The sequence below is a fragment of the Orycteropus afer genome, unplaced genomic scaffold, assembly GCF_000298275.1.
Source record: "Orycteropus afer afer isolate SDZICR_OR568_19922 unplaced genomic scaffold, OryAfe1.0 scaffold00637, whole genome shotgun sequence".
Taxonomy (NCBI): domain Eukaryota; kingdom Metazoa; phylum Chordata; class Mammalia; order Tubulidentata; family Orycteropodidae; genus Orycteropus; species Orycteropus afer.
In genome coordinates this window covers 527,294-550,671 of record NW_006922224.1, presented here as the reverse complement: position 1 = coordinate 550,671, position 23,378 = coordinate 527,294, and positions in this window count along the sequence as shown.

Genomic DNA, 23,378 nt, shown 5'->3' with positions numbered 1-23,378 from the left:
AGTGATACTGCCTCGGAAACCCAAGGAGGGGTCGCTATGAGTCGGGGCCGACTCGACGGCACATAACAACAACAACAACAAATATATATATATATTGGGGAATACATAATAAGGATGACAGGAGTCCCTCCCTGAGTTTTGCAAACAGTTAAGTGCTCAGCTACTAAGCAAAAGTTGGTGGTTCAAATCCATGCCAGATGTGCCTCAGAGGAAAGGCCTGGCTATCTGCTTCAAAAAAATCAGCTCTTAAAAACATTATGGAGCACAGTTCTACTCTGACACACATGGGGTCACTTTGAGTCAGAGTCAACTTGACAGCAACTGTTTTTGTTATTTTCTTTTTTATAGTTAGGAAGAATTTGAGGGTCCCTCTGGGAATTTAACTCTATTTATAATAATCTTTCTATGGGAACAAGCTGTCTAAGTGACGAGCAATTTAGAATGAAATGCTTAGAACTCAGACTTTTCATTGCTGGAGGACTGTTGGAAATTATTTCTGCACATATACAGATTACCACCTCTGATACAAACAAATAGAACAACAACAAAAAGAAACCTAAACTAACCAACCAACCAATCAAACAACAACAACAAAACCCAGGTGTTGTTTCTTGCATTTTGGGGGGCGGCAGGGGGCATAAATTAACTCTAGAGCTAAGTATCATCGTTATTCCCATTTTCATAGACCGGGAAAGTGAGAAACAGAAAAGTTAAATAACTTGTGTGAGGTCACCAAGCCAATAAATAGCAGAGCTAGAATTTGAACACAAGGATTCTGGCTCAGTACCTATGCTCTTAGCCAAAAGGCTATAATGCCTCTTACATGGCATATACATAAAGAAGCTGTATTCCGGCCAGTCTTCATTGGACAACATGTGTTTAAAAGAAATTTTATATGAATGACACACTCACTGGTTTCATTAGTGTTCTTATATTTGTTTTGCTGCTATTGTTAGGTGCTGCCAAGCTGGTTCTGACTCATAGTGACCCCGTGTACAATTGAGTGAAACACAGCCTGGTCCTGTGCCATCCTCACAACCGTTGCTATGTTTGAGACCATTGTCGCAGCCACTGTGTCTGTCCATCTCATTAAGGTGCTTCTTCTTTTTCTCTGAACATCTACTTTACCAAGCATGATGTTCTTCATCAGGGACCGGTCTCTCATGACAACATGAGACAGAGTTTGCCATTGTCACTTCTAAGGAGCATTCTGGCTGTATTTCTTCCAAGACAGATTTGTTAGTTCTTCTGGCAGTCCATGATAAATTCGATATTCTTCACCAACACCGTAATTCAAATCTTTCAAATGTATCAATTCTTCTTCATTCATTATCCAGCTTTCACATGCATATGAGGTGATTGAAAATACCCTGGCTTAGGTCACGTGCACCTTAATCCTCAAAGTGATACCTTTGCTTTTTAAATTTTAAAGTGGTCTTTGTAGCAGATTTGCCCAACGCAATGTGTGTTTGGTATCTTGTATATGTTGTAGTATCTTTGCTACTTCTATAGGTGTTGATTGTGGATGCAAGTAGAATGAATCCTTGACAACTTCAATCTTTTCTCCATTTATCATGATATTGCTTATTGGTATGGTTGTGAGGATTTTTGCTTCCTTCTATTGAGGTGTAATCCATCCTGAAGGCTGTAGTCTTTGATCTTTATCAGTAAGTTGTTCAAGTCCTCTTCACTTTGAGCAAGCAAGGTTGTATAATCTCTTTAAAGTGTTAAAAAGCAAAGATGTCGCTTTGAGGACTAAAGTATGCCAATTTTCCATTGAAGATTGAAGAAGAATTGATGCTTTTGAATTACAGCATTGGTGAAGAATATTGAATACACCCTGGACTGCCAGAAGAATGAACGAATCTGCCTTGGAACAAGTATAGACAGAATGCTTCTTAGAAGCAAGGATGGTGAGACTTAATCTCACATAATTTGGACATGTTATCATGAGAGACCAGTCCCTGTAGAAGGACATCATGCTTGGTAAAGGAAAGGGTCAGTGAAAAATTGGAAGACCCTCAATGACGTGGGCTGACCCAGCAGTTGCACATTGGGCTCAAACATATCAGCAACTGTGAGGATGGCACAAGATCAGGCAGTGTTTTGTTCTATTGTACGTGGGATTGCTATGAGTCGGAACTGACTCAATTCCATCTGACAACAATGTCTAGGATATCGATCTTATATTGATCCATACATATTTCACTCAGTACAGTGAAGTTCTGGAAGGAAGAGCCAATGCTTCATGTCTTCGACATTCTCCCTTCTCCCAATAACTAGGTTGCTTTTTAGACAATATTGTTGTTGCTTGTTATTAGGTGTCATCCAGCTGGCTCTGCCTTATAACCAGATTATGTCTGATTATATTCTTTGGACAATGGGGGCTCAACAACTATTGTTTGAATGGCTCACAATCAGTCTGCATTGTAGAATGACTTTCTGGAATCTCACCTTCTCCCTAGAGGCTGTGCTTTGATCATCATGAATAGACCATGGCTCTCTAGCAATTGCTATGGAAACTCCAGAATTTTGGTTGCCTTCCTTGTCCCATCTGTCTGACTAAAGGTACAACAAGGACAATACTGAGCTGTAATTTTTCATGGGAATCAATCCCACATTCACCAGGCAGAATTTTTTTTTAACTGTCTGCTTTCCCTTTACAACAGACTTTACAACAATTTCTCTGCACTGATAAATAAAATGCTGTGAAATTTTCAATGGCTTTGTCACTGTTTTGGTTACTTAGTGCCACTCTGACAGGAATATACCACAAGTGGGATGGCTTTAACAAACAGAAGTTTATTCTTACCATTTTGGAGGCCAGAAGTCCGAATTCAAAGTGACAGGCTCTAGGGGTGGGTGGAAGCCCCTTGACCTTGGGCTTCAGCTGTGCCTCTTGCTCCCAGCCCACTGAAGCTAGAGGCGTCTCTTCACTCTGGCAGCTGCTGAGGCTGACAAACACAAGGTCAACAAGTGAAAAGGCACAGTCCTGATATTACCAAACCACACAGCAGGCCATTAATTCAAGTCCATTAAAAGTCCCAAGACTGATAGGGCAACATGGCAGGCTGCTGAACAATGACTCGACTACATGCAGGGTTCAAACATGCCAACCTTCTTCAAAGTTACTTCTTATAAACAGGAAGCAGCCCATATCCCTAAAGCAGCCACTCAGCTGCTCCAGTAGCTTCCACCATGGAGTTAATTACCAGTCTCATCATGAGAAATAACCACATCCAACTGCCCAGCCATTCAACCAGGCCCAGCCAAGTTGACATATAACCTTAACTACCACACTCACCATCTAAAGACCCTGTTGTTTGGACAATTAAGATCAAACAGCCTCAAAAAACAACAAACTGAAAAACCAAACCCACTGCCATCAAGTCAGTTCCAACTCATAGCAACCTCCATTGGGTTCCAAGATGGTAAATTTTTATGGAAGTAGATTGCTCCGTCTTTCTTCTGTGGAGTAGCTGGTGGTTTTGAACCACCAACCTTCTGGTTAGCAATCAAATGCCTTAGTTACTGAGCCAGCAGAGCTCCTTCAAAAAGTACTAATCAAATAAAATCACACGAATTCCAGCACTGACAGTTGGATCAATCATTAAAACTAGTGTCTTATTTCGTGATCATATACCAGAGGCAAGGATTACCACTGTCATATCTTGGTCGGGATTTTGTCTCTGACAAAAAACATTGGGACAAATGTATTTAAAGTTTGCCTGTGAACAAAACAAGCTTGATAATGTATTCCATACAGAACTGCCAGAAGACAAAAGAGCCTGTGAAGGTTTTTGCCTTTGGGGAAATAGGTCTGAGTAGGTAGGTGACGTGTTGGAGTTGGAAACGCATCAGTTAGGTGGTTTTCTATTGGCATCCTGAGGAGCTACTGGACTCCTGCCATTTCCATCAGCAGCTGTCAGAGGTGAGAGATAGGTCTCAGTGAGCCTCGGAGCCAGCAACCCGACCCCACAGAATACCTCTGCATTTGTCTGATTTTCTTCTGGGGAGTCTCAAATCTGATTTCAGGACTGCATAGCTTTAAAGTAGCATGTACACCACTAATGCAAAACAGCTTGGTAATCAGTGATGTCATCGGATGTAATCAATTTTTTCCCCTTACTCCTTACTCCATGTTGTTGTTGTGGAGAAGATGCTGACTCCTGGTGGCCCTATGTGTACAGAGTAGAACTGCTCCACAGGGTTTTCGGTGGGTGAGTTTTTAGAAGTAGATCACAGGCCTTTCTCCTGAGGCACTTCTAGGTGGACTTGAACCACCAACCTTCTGGTCAGCAGCTGAGCATGTTCATCTTTTGCACCTCTTCACTCACTGCTGTCAAGTTGGAAATGACTCATAGGGACCCCTAGAGTTGGGTTTCCGAGGGGGTATGACTATGGAAGTAGATTGCCAACCTTCCTTCTGAAGAGTGGCTGGTGGCTTTGAACTGCCAGCCTTCTGGTTAGTGGTCAAAGGCCTTATGCACTATGCCACCTCCTAGGAACTGTAATTTTGTGGGTGAGGACATGGAATCCAGAAGGTCCAGTGATCTGTAAGGCCTCAGAGCTACTCAGTGGTGTGAGGAGGACAAGGCAGGCTCACTGATCTCCTATTTCCTCTCCTCTTGGGATCTTTTGTCTGGAAGTGTAATTACTGCACCTTTGCCACTCACAGATAGTCACCAACCACGTTCCCAAATCCCATCCTGAACTTCATGCTCCCCTCTCCTGACTTCTTATTTGTCTGATTTTTTTTTTTTTCACCAGACCAGTGGCTTTGCTGCCAATAACAGCCTGCTTGCTCTTCAACTAGAACACTAGATAAGCATTCACTTCCTAAAAATTCCCATTGCGCTATCTCTAGGGAGAAATAAAGCCAGCAGAGGTGGTATCAGTGGGGTGCTGGGTCTTGATATAGCCTAGAAATTGTACTCCTTGTGACTGGCCTTATAGAAGACACTATTTTTACTTACAGATTGGGAAAATTGTAAATATGAAAGAAATAGCTAAAATTATGACTTTTCATCAAGATCTCCCAGGGGAAAATAAACAAATAAAATGGAGAATAACCTAAGTTGCCTTTGTTAAGTGGATCATAGCATTAGAACTGGAAGGATTATGGAGTTGTTTCTCACTCAGGGGAATTAATTCATAGTTCTAGCTATGGCCATTATCATCATCTTCAATATGTCTACCATTGTTTTGAGCACTTCCTGTGGATCAGACCTGTACTAAGCTCTATGTAAGCACTGTCATTTACTCACCATAATCACTCTAGCAATTATTATTCTCCCCATTCTGCAGATATGGCAACTGCCACAGCCTTGCATAACTAAAGGGAATATCATTCACATTGTTTTCTGTGTCAATGGCGCCCCCTGGAGCATATTGTGGCAACTCTCAGTTAAGTGACAGTTTCACTAAAACCAAACCAAACTAAAGCCATTGTAGTTGAGTCGATTCCTACTCACAGTGACCAGGACAGAGCAGAATTATCCCATAGAGTTTCCAAGGCTGTAATCTTTATGGGAGCAGACTACCACATATATTTCTCTTGTGGAATGACTTGTGGGTTTGAACCTCCAAATTTTTGGTTAGTACCTAAGTACTCCTAGAAAATGGCAGATTCAGGATTTACACCCAGGGCTGTGTGGCTCCAAAGCCCATGTTCTAGTCACTATGCAAGCATCTGCTTCAGAAATCCATTTGTGTGTTCAGATGCTGTGAGTCTTGTAAGACTTGCCAAGAAGGAAGGAAGTTGGCTATTAAGTGCTGAACATGGTGCAAACTCCAGATAATGCCTAAGGAGACTTTATTCATGCTGGGTTTTTTTTTTTTTTTTTTTTTTTTAATTGTATTAAGTATCAAATAATGTCAGTTTCATGGAATAATTTTTTATTTTGAAATAATTTCAAGCTTATGGAAATGTTGCACTAAGAATAAAAATAACTCCCAAATCTGTTACCGATTGCATCGATTCACCAATGAGTAACATGCTGCTACGTTTGCTTTATCATTCTCTACCTCTCTAACTACAATTTTTAATGCTTCTCAAAGTGTTGTTGTTGTTGTTGGGTGCCATTCAGTTGGTTCCAATGCATAGTGAACCCATGTTCAACAGAATGAAACACTACCTGGTGCTGCACCATCCTCATAATCATTGCAGCCACTGTGTCAATCCATCTTGTTGAAGGTCTTCCTCTTTTTCGTTGACCCTCTACTTTACCAAGCATGATGTCCTTCTCTGGGGACTGGCCCCTCCTGATAACATGTCCACAGTTATCTCACCATCCTTGCTTTTAAGGAGCTATTTGGTTGTACTTCTTTCAAGACAAACTTATTCATTCTTCTGGTAGTCCATAGTATATTCAATATGCATCACCAACACATAATTTAAAGGCATAAATTCTCCTTCAGTCTTCCTTATTCATTGTCCAGCTTTCACATGCATATAAGATGATTGAAAACACCATGGTTCAGGACCATCTTCATACTCAAAATAACATCTTGCTTTTTTAAAACTTTAAAGAGGTCTTTTGCAGCAGACTTGCCCAATGCAATGCAATGTCTGATTTCTTGACTGCTACTTCCATGGGGGCTAGCGGTTCAAACTCACCAGCCACTCCTCCGAAGGAAGGTTGGGCAATCACTTCCATAGTGATACCCCCTCAGAAACCCAAGGAGGGGTCCCTATGAGTCGGATCCAACTCAATGACAGTGAGTTTGGTTTGAAGTTTTACTTTCATGGGTGTTGATTGTGGATCCAAGTAAATCAAAATCCTTGACAACTTCAATCTTTTCTCTATTTATTGTGATGTTGTTTGTTGGTCCAGTTGAAAGGATTTTTGTTTTCTTTATGTTGAGGTGTCATCCATACTGAAAGTTGTAGTTTTTGATCTTCATTAGTAAACATTTCAAGTCCTCTTCAATTTCAGTAAGCAATGTTGTGTCATCTGCATAATGCAGGTTGTTAATGAGTCTTGCTCCTGAGTCTGTGTTCTTTTTCTTGTAGTCTAGCTTCTCAGATTGTTTGCTCAGCATGTAGATTGAATAAGTATGGTGAAAGGATACAACTCTGACACACAGCTTTCCTGATTTTAAACCATTCAGTATTCTTTTGTTCAAACAACTATCTCTTGATCTATGTACAGGTTCTACATAAGCACAATTAAGTGTTTTGGAATTCTCATTCCAAAATGTTATCCACAGTTTGTTATGATCCACACAGTTGAATGGTGCCTGGAATCAGCATCACCTGCAAATGTGTAAGAAATGTAAATTTTTACCTCCCACCTTAGACACACTGTATCAGAAACTGGGGGTGAGGCCGGGTCACCTCAGATATTCACTGATGTTTGAGAACCAGTGTCCTATGGAAGAACACTTGGGGAACATTGTTCTAGACACTTGTTACTTTTTCACAAAAGGAGAGAAGATGGAAAAAGTTGAGAAGTGCAGTTTAGTTCTTCTGGGGTTGACCATAACATAGAAGAATCATCTTTGAATTCTATACCAGCTAAGGTAAGTGTTCAACTGTGGATCTTAATACCACTTTTGGCTTTGCCACAGTCTAGTTGTATGATCTTAGACAAATTATTTCACTTCCCAAACCCAATTTTCCCCCATCTGAAAGATGGAAATTAGACTATCATCCCTTTAGCCTTAAATTCACGTTCAAGCCATGGTTCTCTTCAAGGCACTGAGAGGATTTGTTCTATTACAGATTCATTTCCCTGTTGTGTAGTCCACCAAAAAAGGACCATAGACCATGGATACTCCATGTTAAGAAACAACTCACTATAAAACCCAAGTGATAACAGATTTTATTTTGATCAAGTGGCATGAATAGTATGACACCAAGTCACATTGTACTGTGACTGTGTTTGGATATAACTAAGCTGGGAATTTTATAGTCTGAATGTAAACTGTGGTTGGTCTAGGTCCTTAGCTTCTACTTAGCCAAGCATCTTGTCCTTTCAACTTTTCCTTATCTATGTGTCTTTCTAGCTCCATTCCCTTTGTTTATTCTACTCAACCACCCTCATTTTCAACCCTGTCCTCTGGAATGGTGAGTGAGATGGATTCCTGCCTTGCTGGAGGTCAAGTTCTAATTCTGATCACTGTGGTAGATATTGTTGCTGAAGGGTGGGAGGTTAGAAGGAAAAAATTTGGGAAAGAAGAATCTAGGTGTAGTTCTCAAGGCACCAGCCAGGTCTAGAAAAATAGTCAGGTTGCCGTGTGACTGCTTCTGTAAAACCAAGAAAACACTCTGGACCTGTTCTACTCTATAGCACATGGTCACCATGAGTTGGAATTAACTTAATGGCAACTGGTTTTGGTTAGTAGGAATTTTGAGGGACTGGAGGGGACACAATAACATCCTGAGAGCATCCTCTCCAATCTGGGTTCCGGACAAATGTATCAGGGATTTATGGATTTATTATGAACCACACATATTGGCATGATTCTCTATGTTGCCTTTAATTCTGCCATTCCTTTGATATACAGATTTGACAAGCCAGCTTAAAGATGGTGGCCTCAATCCTTGCTATACAAGAAATTCATCAGGGAAGGGTTTGAAAAATACTGATGCCCAGTTCCTACCACCACAGAGTCTGAATTATACCCGCTGCTAACCTATCAACATAATTAGGTTCCAAAGGCTAGGTTGTTATGTGAAAATCAATGTTAAGTGAAAATGGAGGGTGACTGCATCAGATCACAAAATGGTGAATAATTACATCATTGCATAACTGGAAAATTACGTCATTATATAACTAGAAAATTTCACCATTACAGAACTGTCAAGTTTCATCATTACATAACTGCCAAACCTTTGAGAATCATGGCCTACACAATTTGACACATAACCTTAACCATCACAGCAAGCAAATTACCTCATTACATAACTGGCACACTTCATCATATAACTGCCAAATTGCATTATTATATAACTGCCAAATTTCATCATTGCATAACTGCCAAACCTCTGAGAATCATGGTACAGACAAGTTGACACATTACCTTAACCATCACAGCCAGCATTGTTCTTGCCTTGAATCTCATCACTTGTTTCTGCCAGATGTTATTAATATGGAAAACAGTCACATAATAAATTTTTTTACTGTTGTCATAAATGTAAAATATATCAGATAATGAGATAGTCAATAAGTGAGTAGGTGTAATTGGTCTGGGGAGTAAATCAGAACTCACTCATGGGTATATTATTACAACTCTGCATGAATGTCAGATGTGCCACTGAGGTTGAGAATCTGCTCTGGGATATAAACACTATAAATTTACTTTGGCCTTGGAGATTGAAATAATGCTGGAGATCGCATGATAGAATTTTGCAAGACCAATGACTTATTCATCGCAAATACCTTTTTACAACAACACAAATGGCTATACACATGGACCTTGCCACATGGAATACCCAGGAATCAGATTGACTACATCAGTGGCAATAGGCAATGGAGAAATTCAATATCTTTAGTCAAAACAAGGCCAGGAGCTGATTGTGGAACAGACCATCAAGCTCATATGCAAGTTCAACTTGAAGTTGAAGACAATTAAAACAAGTCCACAAGCTCCAGAATATAACCTTGAATATATTCCTCCTGAATTTAGAGACCATCTAAAGAATAGATTTGAGGCATTGAATACCAATGACCGAAAACCATAGGAATTGTGAGATGACATCAAGAACATCATCTATGAAGAAAGCAAGAGGTCATTAAAAAGATGAGAAAGGAAGATAAGACCAAAATGTATGTCAGAAGAGACTCTCAGAGATGTCCTTGAGCAGAGAGTAGCTAAAGCAAATGGAAGAAATGACAAGATAAAACAGCTGAACAGAAGATTTCGAAGAGCAGCTCAAGCAGACAAAGCCAATTACCACAATGAAATGTGCAAAGACCTGGAGTTAGAAAACCATCAGGGAAGAACAGGCTCAGCATTTCTCAAGCTGAAAGAACTGAGGAAAAAACTTAAGCCTCGAATTGCAATATTGAAAGATTTTATGGGTAAAATATTGAATGATGCAGGAACTATCAAAAGAAGATGGAAGGAATACAGAATGTACCAAAAAAGACCTAGTCGATGTTCATCCATTTCAGGAGGTAGCATATGATCTAGAACCAATGGTAACAAAGGAAGATGTGTTAGACTGGGCTCTCTAGAGAAACAAAACCAGTAAAGCTTATATATATATATGTATATATAGAGAAATTTGTCTTAGGAAAATGGCTCATACACTTATAGAAGCTGTCAAGTCCAAAGTTCCTGGATCAAACGTCAAGCTGGAGGCTTTTCCACATCAGGCTGGAGGCTTTCCTGACTCTTAAAGCCACAGGGGCTGGGGAGCTCAAGGCTGGCAGGCAGTACACAGGCTGTTGACTCCAATGAATGATGAATCCAAGATCTCCAGGCCAAATGGTGGATTGTTCACTCACGGACAGTTGTAGGCAGCACAACAGAATCCTGATCCACAGAAGAATGTCTCTTTTCCCAGAATGTCCATAGATATATTGGAAGCAGGCCACACTCCTAGGGAAACTCCCTTTCAACAGACTGCCTGCTCAAGACATAATCTGATCCCATCATGGAAATAACCACATCACAACAGCTTAAACCACACAGAATTGTGGTCCAGCCAAGTTGACACACAGCTCCAACTATCACAGAAGAGGTCAAAGCTGCACTGAAGGAACTGGTAAAAAACAAGGCTCCAGGAATTGATGGAATACCCATTGAGATGTTTCAACAAACAGATGCCCCACTGCAGGCACTCACTTGGCTGTGCCAAGAGATTTGGAAGACAGCCACCTGGCCAACTGACTAGAGGAGATCCATATTTGTACCCATTCCAAAGAAAGGTGATCCCACAGAATGTGGAAATCATCAAACAATATTATTAATATCACATGCAAGTAAAATCTTACTGAGGATAAATAAAAAATAATTGCCACAGTTAATTGACAGAGAACTTCCGGAAATGTAAGCTGCATTCAGAAGAGGATATAGAATGAAGGATATCATTGCTGATGTCAGATAGATCTTGGCTGAAAGCAAAGAATACCAGAAAGATGTTTACGTGTTTTTTATTGACTATGCAAAAGCATTTGATTGTGTGGATCATAACAAATTGTGGTAACATTGAGAAGAATGGGAATTCCAGAGCACTTAATTGTACTCATGAGGAACCTGTACATAGACCAGGAGGCTGTCATTTGAACAGAACAAGAGGACACTGTGTATTAGACTGGGTTCTCTAGAGAAACAAAACCAGCTTATAGAGAGAGAGAAAGAGAAATTTATCTTAGGAAAATGGCTCACACACTTACAGAAGCTGGCAAGTCCCAAGTTCTTGGATGAAATATCAAGCTGGAGGCTTTTCCCAACTCACGCAGCTGCAAGGGCTGATGAGCTCAAGGTTGGCAAGCAGTGTACTGGCTGTCAACTCCAACGAATGATGAATCCAAGATCTCCAGGCTGAATGGTTGCTTCTACAATTGACATCAATGGAAGCAGCAGCAGGACATCAGATGATATATAGCACTAGGCAAGTCAGTTGCAAAGGACCTCTTTCAAGTGCTGAGGAACAAAGATGTCTCCTTGAGGACTAAGGTGTGCCTGACACAAGCCATGGTATTTTCAATTGTCTCATATGCATGTGAGAGCTGGACAGTGAATGAGGAAGACCGAAGAAGAGTTGACGCTTTTGAGTTGTAGTACTGGTGTAGAATGCTGAAAGTACCATGGACTGCTAAAAGACCTAACAAATGTGTCCTAGAGGAAGTGCAGCTGGAATGCTCCCTGGAAGGGAGAATGGTCAGACTTTGCCTCACCTACTTTGATCATGTTGTCAGAAGAACCATTCCCTGGAGAAGGATGTCGTGCTTGGTAATGTGGAGGGTCGACCAAAGAGGGAAGGCCCTCAACGAGATGGATTGACACTGTGGCTTCAGCGATGGACTCAAGTATAGTGAGGATTGTGGAGTTGGTGTGGGACCAGGCAGTGTTTCGTTCTGCTGTGTCTAGGGCTGCTATGAGTCAGAGACAACTCGATGGCACCTAACAATAACAACAACAAAAGTGAAGAATAAAACCAGTTGAGTAGTAGATATAGTGGTGGGGGTGGTAATCAAGGGGTAATCAGAAACTTGTAGGTAACTGACCTAAAACCGTGACTTCCTCCTCCTTTGGGTCCTCGCCCCTAGCAACACCATTTTTGTGGAAGACCATGGCTAGAGTGGGGCTCCACTCTAGTAGTCTACATGGTAGACTACCACCAAGGAGGAATAGCTCTTGTTGTTAGTTGCCTTTGACTTTAACACATGGTGACCCCAAGTATAACAGAAGGAAACATTGCCTAGTCCTGGGCCATGATAATTGGTGTGGTTGAATCCATTGCTGTGGCTACTGTGTCAGTCCATCTCATTGAGCGTTTCCCTCAGTCCATCTCATTAAGGGTTTCCCTTATTTTCTTTGACTTTCTACTTTACCAACCATGATATCCTTTTCTTTCCTGATGACATGCCCAAAGCAAGTGAGGCAAACTCTCACTACCTTCACTTCTCGTGAGAATTCTAGCCACATTTCTTCTAAGACTGATTTGTTCATTCTTCTGGCAGTCGACTGTATACATAATTTTAATTAATACTGCAGTTTGGAGACATCAATTCTTATTCTACTTTCATTTCTCGTTGTCTAGCTTTCATAGGATGAGTCAGCTATAAGAACATTATTGGACCATGGTACTAAGGGTTAATGGAGGAGAGAGGCAAAGCTCTGAGTCCATTCTGAGGAAGTATCTCTTTGAACCCTTTGGTTGGTATAGTGAGACAGTCTTAGCTATGACTGTGGGATGGGCTTGGAAATGACCTCTAAAAAGGTTACTACCATAATCTTCACCTTGCAGGGCATGTTGATAAAGACAAATACTGCTTAAGGCCTGAGGCGGGGACTTCACTCACATGCAGATAATTAGGAAGTGAAGATGGTCTCAATATTTCTGAATTTTCAGAAAATCTTTCTATAAAGCTACTAATGCTATTCTCTCAAGCTATCAACACAAAGAATGATTCTAACTTGCTACTAGCCCACAGTTTTCTTGGAATCAGAGATTTCATCACGTATAATTCACTTCCACCTCTGCTTCCATATTGCTCTCCCCCAGTGCAAGAAAAAGGGACAGCATAGGGCTCGATGAATGGTTAAGGGGTTAAGTCATTTTAGTTCTAGTTTTCATACTTGCAGGTTGGGCTATAAAATTTCAAAATTCCCCTGGTGGTGGCACATTACTGCTTGTAGTTAAAACTTAGACATATTAATAGTCTGAATTAGCTGTACATTTTCGGACCACAAAAACTGCCCAAGTTTGTGCTCATGGGTTCAATTTCTGCTTCCTTTCAAGGGTGAGTCAAGGGTCAGATTAGTTCTTGTCTTAATCCTTTCATTCAGCATGCATCTGTCCCCAGTGAGAAGGACACATGATCATGTACAGACTTTCTGGATTCCAATATGGTTGACAAGAAATAGGCTGGCTCTCTTTTGTAGTGTTGCACATGGCAGCACCTGATCCCTCCAGAACTCATTTACTCTGTACCCGCAACCACTGGAAACAGAGTGGAGAATCAAGATGTAGTACTCTTTGTTGCCTTGTTAGTTTTAAATAATACTCTCAAAAACTCAACTCAACTATCTGCTGTTAAGTCGATTCCAACTCATAGAGACCCCTCCTTGGGTTTCCGAGACATCTCTACAGAAATAGATTGCCCAGTCTTCCTTCTGAGAAGTGGCTGGTGGGTTTGAACTGCCAGCTTCTGGTTGGCAGTCAAATGCCTTAGGCACTTTACCACCAGAGCTCCCTAAAAACACAAAAAAATTTAGTAGCAAACTCTGTATACCAGGATCTTATTTTGGGGTATGATTTCTACAACAATTTCTAGAACAGCATGCCGTTATCCCTCAGGTTCAAATATTTCTATTACAGAACACTCATATTTGGAGCCCTTTAACAAGCACAAGGAACTCTGGGTGCAGCGGTTAAAGCATTTGGCTGCCAACCAAAAGGTTGGTGGTTCAAACCCACCAGTCACTCTGCAGGAGAAAGATAAGGCAGGCTGCTTCTGTAAAGATTTACAGCCTTGGAAACCCTATGTTCTACTCTGTCCTACAGGGTCACTATGAGTTGGAATAGACTCAATGGCAGAGGGTTTTTGTTTTAACAAGCACATGAGACAGTGGTGGTTCAGTGGTAGAATTGTTGCCTACCATGCAGGAAACCCAGGTTTGATTCCCAGCCAGTGCACCTCATGAGTAGCCACTGCTCATCTATTTTTGAAGACCTGATGTTGCTATGATGCTGAACAGGTTTCAGTGGCGCTTCCAGGCTAAATTGGGCTAGGAATAAAGGCCTGGTGATCGACTTCTGAAAATCAGGCCATAAAATCCCTGTGGCTCACAATGATCTAACCTGCAACTGATCACAGGCACAGCGCAGGAATGGGGAGCATTTTGTTTCATTGTGCATGGGGTTACCATGAGGCAGGAGCTGACTCAATGGCACCTAACAACAACCTTTCCTGAAACAGTGGGCAATTATATATTTCTCTGTTCATGAGAAGCTAGCACAGAGCCACCACCTTATCTTGAATTTGGGTGTTTTCACATGTCCTCATTTACTGCCACAAAAACAATCTCACGTCCTTTTAGTGCTGCTGCTGCCGTGCCTGCTTCTCTGAGGACGTTCTCATCTCTTTTGTCTCTCCCTCCTCTACTCAGGGCACTGTCCCATACTGTCTTAGGGTCTTCTAAAGTCCCATTTTCTCCTGGGTCACATACTTTACTTACTTACCACTAGCCTGTCTGGCCATGTTTGACCCTGTCCTGTCCATTTTGATGCAGGGCCTTGACCTCACTGGTCACATCTTTCTCTCGTTTGGGTCAAATTTGTCATGCACTGGATATCTGATTTCTTTGGAAGGTCTGACTTGGAAACATACTAGGTCCTGCTCTGTGAGACACTGAATGGGCCTCTGGGCCTAACTCCATGTACTGAATCAGGAAAAATGAGCTCTCTAGCTGATCCATATTTCTTTACCAAAAGTGAGTCCACTAGATAATTGGAATGAAAATGTACATACTATAAAACAAAAACTGCCATCCTATCTGTTAGAATGAAATGCATCTGTACTGAAGGAGGGAGGTGAAAATGGGCCATGTGTTCGGCTGCTAACCAAAAGTTTGGAGGTTTGGGTCTGCCCAGGGGTGCCTTGGAAGAAAGGCCTGGCTATCTACTTCTGAAAAATCAGCCACTGAAGACCCTGTGGGGCACAGCTGTACTGTGACATACACGGGGTTGCTGTGAATCAGAGATGACTCAATGGCAAATGTTCTGTGTACATTGACCGATACAGCATCCACCACCCTTGTCCTGTATCACTTGCCTTTATCCCCTCCAAGTATCAGCTCTCCTACCTTCCTCCCCTTGCTATTTGGACCAATGACTACGACCCATCTTCCTTTTCAGCCAGATCGGCATTTTCCTCACTCTGGACTGCACTCTGCCTGTTGCTCTGGTTCAGGTTCTCCTCCAATAGTGCTTTTCTGGGTAATATCTGCTTAATCTCCATACCCACGGAATCCTTTTCTGTGGGACAGCAGCCATGTGCATCACTCAGCACTCCCAGCACCAGGGGGCAGTGTTTTCAGCCTGGGAGCTGAACTCAAACAGTCCCAACCACATGAAGGCCAAAACAGCTGCTTCCCAGAGGTATCACTAAGAGGTCCAGGCCACAGTGGGTGACACGGTCAGACGGTTAATACCAAAATGACTGTCTATAAAGTTTTTTGCAGTGTTTCACCAGAAATTTCTTATTTTTTAATGATAAAATATCCCTGTAGTTATAACAACAAAAACACTTTTTGTAAGCACAGCTTATATATAGCAATACATCTACAACGCTGAAAAATCTATCCTAATTTGCTGTTTGAACCTTCTAACACCCTCTGATCAGAGCTCTCATTATTACCCAATACAGTGACACTCGGAATCACATGGTTTTGACCACACACGCTACAAGCAAGTGCTGTTGATTTTGTTGCCGCCCATGTTTTTATAGTTGCTGGTTTTGTCAAATTTTCTAGTGTTTTAGTGACAATATTGTGGTAATTAGTATCTGTAAACCTATATCAATGACTTTTTTGAAAATGAAGTAGTAATTAAAGGAAAAGAAGGAGGACTTTTTTTTAAAAAAAGGCTTCTGCTCAGTTACTTATAATGTTGTAACTAGTAACATAATGCAGTGTAGAAAGATTTTACAAAAAAATTTGGTGTTAATATTCACAGAATCTAAGAAATATTACATTTCAGCAATTTATAACTATAACCCATCTTATTATGTGATTAAAATTGATAATAAACATTAGTAATGATTCTGTATGGCATGCTATGGGAGGAGGTCTATCAGGGCGGGTGACACCGCGAGTGACTGCGCTGGGTCACACCAACCCTAGTGATGCCACTGCTGCTTCCAATGCTCCCAGCTCATGTGACCACCAGCCCTTTCCAGAGAAAAGTCTTTAACACCTTCGTTCTTTTAACTCTGTCCTACTGGTTGCACATTGATTACATTGGCCCTAAAAGGCATACCTACCACGCTTCTGTCAGTCTGTTGTACTGTGGTGGCCTGCATGTTGCTATGAAGCTGGAAGCTATGCCGCCGGTATTTCAAATAGCAGCAGGATCGCCTGTGGCAGACAGGTTTCAGACTAAGACAGACTAGGAAGAAAGGTCTGATGATTTACTTCTGAAAATTAGTCAATGGAAACCCCATGGATCCCAACAGACTATAGTCCCACACAGTGCTGAAGGACGAGGCCCCTAGTTTGGAGGAACTGATAATCCATAATGGCTACAATAGTGAACACAAGCATACCAATGAAGGCAAGGATGGGGCAGCGTTGGGCAAAGTTTACTTCTGTTGTATGGGGGTTCACTGTGACTCAATGTCAGCTACCACCACCAACAACAAAAGACATGTGGTGTACTCGGACAGGAGACAGTATTTTCTGCACAGAGAAGAACAGTTCAGGCGCTTGCCTGGAATGTATCAAATCCATGGGTTACAGCAGAATTCTGACAAGGTATGTTATCTCACTTCTGAGACTAGAGAGAAGAGCGGGGTCAGGAATGGTAACAGAGGCAGGTGGCAAGACAGTAAGGGAACAGGTGAAACTGGAAACAGAAAGGAGACCTCAGACAGCACTGCAGGCTGTGGGCAGGTCCTGTAGAGGCTGTGAGTGAAGTGGTGGAAAAAAAGGAGAACTGCACTCTCAGACTTCAACAGCTTCTGGGTGCGTTATTGCTCTTATCCACGGGCCAGAGAGATTTGTAGAAGGAGAAATTGCGAGTCTCTGAGAAGATGGTTAATGCTGATTGTTGTATTCTGTTTTAGAAGGCAGAAGAGAATGCAATGCTTGTTTTGAGAATGCCCTTCTTCATGATGAAATAATAATAGCCAACATTTGCTACACTATAAATACCTCCCATGTTCTCCTGTAATCCTCACTGTAACCCTACAAGGTAGAAACTATGATTAACCTCATTACAGGGAAGGAGGGTAAGGTTGGAGAGGTCAGGTCAAGTGTCAGTCTGCCATGCAGTTAGCATGTAGCAGAATCAGCATTCGACTAGCTATGTCTGATCAGAAAGGCCAGTGGCAGTTCAGTGGTAGAACCCGGGCCTTTAGTGCCAATGTCCTAGTTTCGATTCCCAGCCAATGCACCTCATGAGTAGCCACTACTGTCTGTTAGTGGAGTGGAGGTGTGTGTGATGTTAGGATGCTGAACAGGTTTCAGTGGAGCTTCTAGACTCAGACAGACTAGGAAGAAAGGCCTGGCAATCTACTTCTGAAAATCAGCCAATGAAAGTTCTGTGGATCACAACAGTCTGATCTGCAGCCAATCATGGGGATGGCACAGGACAGGACAGCACTTCGTACCCACACGCACGGAGTCAGGGGCTGGCTTGATGGCAGCCGGCACCGACAGTACCTAATCAATGCTCAAGTTTTTCATTATTGTCTTCCATCAGTGAACCTAACAAACATTTAAGTGGCTCCAGGGTTGCACCATCAGCTCTCTGGGGTATTCCCTATATCACTAGACCATGTCTGATAAATGGGGCAACATATGTCTTAAATTAGCTAATTCTGAGAGGACATATTCCAATAACAGGATGAATAGAATATTAAGAAAGGGCATTTAATCACAAAGGCATGCAATTAATTCATCCCAAGGAATGAGCATTGATTTAGTTCTGCATTTAAGAAACAACTGAGGAAGAGAAAACGCACAGGCTCTGACAGAAGGATCCAGGTCTAGTTTGTCTTTGCAGGGCTTCTAGTTGTTTCTCTGCAGCCTTCAGTCTCTGCCATTTCCGGAATCTACAGACCCTACCTGCTCTCCATAAGGAGGCCTGGTATTCCTGGAACAGGAACCAACTGGCTACTTGCTAATGTTAGTTATCCCAATTCAGGGTGACCCCATGCAACAAGAGAATGAAAGGCTGGCCAGTCCTGTGCCATCTACATGATCGGTGGTGGATCACATCACTGTGGCTGATTTTCAGAATACAGTGCCACCCCTTTCTTCCTAGTCTGTCTTAGTCTGGAAGCTCTGCTGACACTAGTTCAGCATCCTAGCAACATGCAAGCCAACTGGTGAAACACAACATGACCACTAGAGGGAAGCAGTGAGGCCCTTCTACTCCACTCTTCATACAATTCAGATTGTATTTGTTTATAATGTTGTCATTTCATCTGGGAGGCATGCTTTACACCATGCAGACAGAGCCAGAGAACAATGTGCACTTGAATTCAGCATCAGCTCAGCATTTCCATCTCATCAAGAATTGTCCGGTATCCACAGTACCCTTGTGGGAGGCCCTAGGTAGAGCTTACCTAGCAGAAAAGGTACTTTCTTCTGCTCAGTGTACTCATAAAAATTTACAGGATATAGTAAACCCACAAAAATTTACTCTGTTTCAAGAATGCATGTTGATCACAGATAACTGCAAAAACATCTGATTCTTATCATTTCTTTTTGAGGGAGGTGGATTAATACAGAATACACAAAAGCAACTAACCACAATCAGCTGGTGCCAAGTCTGATACATGGTGACCCCATGTGTGTCAGAGTAGAACTGGCCTCCATAAGGTTTTCAATGGCTGACTTTTGGCAGTTGATTGCCAGGCCTTTCTTCTGAGGCAGCTCTGAGTAGACTTGAACCTCCAATCTTTTGGTTAGCAGTTGAGTACTTAACCATTTGCATTAGCCAGAGACTCTGAATAAAGGCAATAGAAAGAGAGCATCCAGGCAGATAGCCCCCACAGGCCCGAAATGAGTCATCTTTGCTCTGTAGGACTTCACCATCTAATAGCACCATTTAGAAATTTGTCTGGAAGACTGCAGGCTGCACCATCAGGGGTGTGCCCTGAAAAGATCCCTGTAGTTATTAATATAATGACAGTACTGATTACTTTGGGTTCTATTTTTCAAGTACCCTCTTTTTACATGTGGCTAAGAACACATGTAAGCCAGCCCTGAGACCAGTGGAGGGCGGGTATTTGCGTGGTGCATGGAGCTGGAGCTTCCCCTCAGGCCACAGACTGCAGTAAGCCAGCCCCGGGACCAGCAGAAGGTGGGTGTTTGCTCCTGGGGCAGGCTGGGTAAGGAAGCTGGGTGGGAGAGACCAGGAAATGAGCACAGCAGTATAGAACAGCTAGGAGGGACAAACTTGTTTGTCAGTTTGTCCTACTGTGGTGGCTTGAGTATTGCTGTGAGGCTGGAGGCTATGCCACTGGTATTTCAAATGCCAGCAGGGTTACCCATGGTGGACAGGCTTCAGGGGAGTCTCTAGACTAAGACAGACTCAGAAGAAGGAGGAGGCCATCCACTTCTCAAAGAATTGGCCAATGAAAACCTTATGAATAGCAGTGAAACACTGTGTGATATACTGCTGGAAAGTGAGCCCCTCAGCTCTGAAGGCACTCAAAATATGACTGGAGAAGAGCTGCCTCCTCAGAGTAGAGCCAAACTTAATGATGTGCAGAGAGGAAAGCTTTCAGGACCCCCATTTGCTGATGTGGCACATCTCAAGATGAGAAGAAACAGCTGCAAACATCCATTAATAATTGCAACATGGAATGTATGAAGTATGAATCTAGGAAAATTGGAAATTGTCAGAAATGAAATGGAATGCATAAAGATTGATATCTTAGGCATTAGTGAGCTGAAATGGACTGTTTTTGGCCATTTTGAATCAGGCAACCATATGATCTACTATGCCAGAAATGACAAATTGAAGAGGAAAGGCATGACATTCATTGTTACAAAGACTGTTTCTGAAGTACACTGAAGTACAACACTGTCAGTGATAGGATAATATCCATACACCTACAAGAAAGACCAGTTAATACTACTATTATTCAAATTTACACATCAATCACCAAAGTCAAAGATGAAGAAATTAAAGATGTTTACCAACTTCTGCAGTCTGAAATTGACCAGACATGTAATCAAGATGTGTTGATTATCACTGGTGATTGGAATACAAAAGTTGGAAATAAAGAAGACTCACTGGTAGTTGGAAAATATGGCCTTGGTGATAGGAATAATGCTGGAGATCGCATGGTAGAATTTTGCACGGCCAATGACTTATTCATTGCAAATATCTTTTTTCAATAACACAAAAGGTGGCTACACATGTGGACTTCACCAGATGGAGTACACAGGAATCAGATTGACTACATCTGTGGCAAGAGGTGATGGAGAAGCTCAATATCTTCATCTAAAACAAGGCCAGGAGCTGACTCTGGAATAGACCATCAACTTCTCATGTGCAAGTTCAAGTTGAAGATGAAGACAATTAAAATAAGTCCAGGAGAGCCGAAATATGACCTTGATTATATCCCTCCTGAATTTAGAGACCATCTAAAGAATAGATCTGACACATTGAACACCAAAGACCAAAAATCAGAGGAACTGTGGGATGACATCAAGAACATCCTCTCTGAAGGAAGCAAAAGGTCATTAAAAAGACAGGAAAGAACGAAAAGACCAAAGTGGATGACAGAAGAGACTCTGAAACTTGCCCTTGAGTGGAGAGTAGCTAAAGCAAATGGAAGAAAAGACAAGATAAAAGAGCTGAAGAGAAGATTGCAAAGAGCAGCACGAGCAGACAAAACCAATTACTATAATGAAATGTGCCAAGCCCTGGAGTTGGAAAATCAGAAGGGAAGCACATGCTTGGCATTTTTCAAGTTGATAGAACTGAGGAAAAATTTAAGCCTCGAATTGCAATATTGAAAGATTCCACGATCAATATGTTGAATGATGCAGGAAACATCAAAAGAAGATGGGTGGAATACAAAGAGTCGCTATACCAAAAAGAATTGATAGATGATCATCCATTTCAGGAGGTGGCATATGATCAAAAATCAATGGTATTGAAGGAAGAAGTCAAAGCTGCACTGAAGGAATTGGTGAAAAACAAGGCTCCGGGAATTGACAGAATACCCATTGAGATGTTTCAACAAAGGGATGCTGCACTGGAGAGACTAACTCATCTATGCTAAGAGATTTGGAAAACAGCTACCTGGCCAATTGACTGGAAGAGATATATATTTGTACTCATTCCAAAGAAAGGTGATCTCACAGAATTTGGAAATTATCAAACAATATCATTAATATCACACGCAAGTAAAATCTTACTGAAGATAATTCAAAAAGGTTGCAGCAGTATATAGACAGAGAACTTTCAGAGATGCAAGGATTCAGAAGGGGACGTGGTGTGACATTGCTGATATGTGTCAGATGGCTATTGACTCAAAGTAAAGAATACTAGAAAGATGTTTACTTGTGTTTTATTGACTATGCAAAGGCATTCAATTGTATGGATCACAACAAATTGTGGGTAACATTGAGAAGAATAGGAATTCCAGATCACTTAACTGTACTCATGAGGAATCTGTACACAGACCAGGAGGCTGTCATTTGAATAGAATAAGGGGATACTGTATGGTTTAAAATCAGTAAGAGAGTGCATCAGGGTTGTATCCTTTCATCATACTTGTTCAATCTGTATGCTGAGCAAATAATCCAAGAAGCTGGACTACATGAAGAATGTGGCATCAGGATTGGAGGAAGGCTCATTAACAACCTGAGATACACAGATGACACAACTTTGCTTGCTACAAGTGAGGATGACTTGGAGTACTTACTGATGAAAATTAAAGACTGCAGTCTGCAGTATGGATTACATCTCAATATAAAGAAAACAAAAATCCTCACAACAGGACCAATAAACAGCATCATGATAGATGGAGAAAAGACTGAAGTTGTCAAAGACTTCATATTGCTTGGTTCTACAATCAACGCCAATGGAAGCAGCAGTCAAGACATCAAAAGACATATTGCATTGGCAAATCTGCTGCAAAAGACCTCTTCCAAGTGCTGAAGAGCAAAAATGTCTCCTTAAAGACTAAGATGTGCCTGACCCAAGCCATAGTATTTTCAATTGCCTCATATGCATGTGAGAGCTGGACAATGAATAAGGAAGACAGTGGCTGACACACAGTAGATGTCCAAGAAATGTTTATTGACTGGCTGGCTGTTGGTGTTGTGTGCTAACAAGCTGATTCAGATTCAGAGTGACCCTATATGACACAGTAGTGTCCCAGAGTGTTTTGCCAGATCTTTTCGCCCACTGAGCTCCTGGTGGATTCAAACCACTGACTTCTCAGTCAGCACCATTGTGCCACCAAATCTCCTTGACTGGCTGATTACCAGGCACTAAAGGGGACATTATCAAGAAACATGGTCCTGGTGGAGTGAGACACAGGATAGGCCACTTTGGATTGGGCGTAGAAGGTACCTAGATCGAGAGGATGTCAGAAGGCGGCTGGAGTCCCACTTAGCAGTGAAAGTGTCCTCATGAGAAGGAGAGAAGGAAAGGAAGAAGTTCTGAAATGGAAGAGGTGGGCTTCTAAGAGTAAGATGAGAGGTTGCCAAGATGTAGCACAGTGGACAGCAATGTGGATTGACACAGTGGCTACAACAATGAGCACAAGCATGGCAACGATTGTGAGGATGGCACAGGACTGGGCAGTGTTTCGTTCTGTTGTACATGGGTTGCCATGAGTTGGAACAGACTTGACAGCACCTAACAGCATATCAATATGGGCTTTAACCTCAGATAGGTCTGCATTTTTTTTTTTTTTTTTTAATTAGGATTTGGGTGAAGATTTACAGAGTAAATTCACTTTTCATACAGCAGTTCACATATACTTTGTCTCATGACATTGACC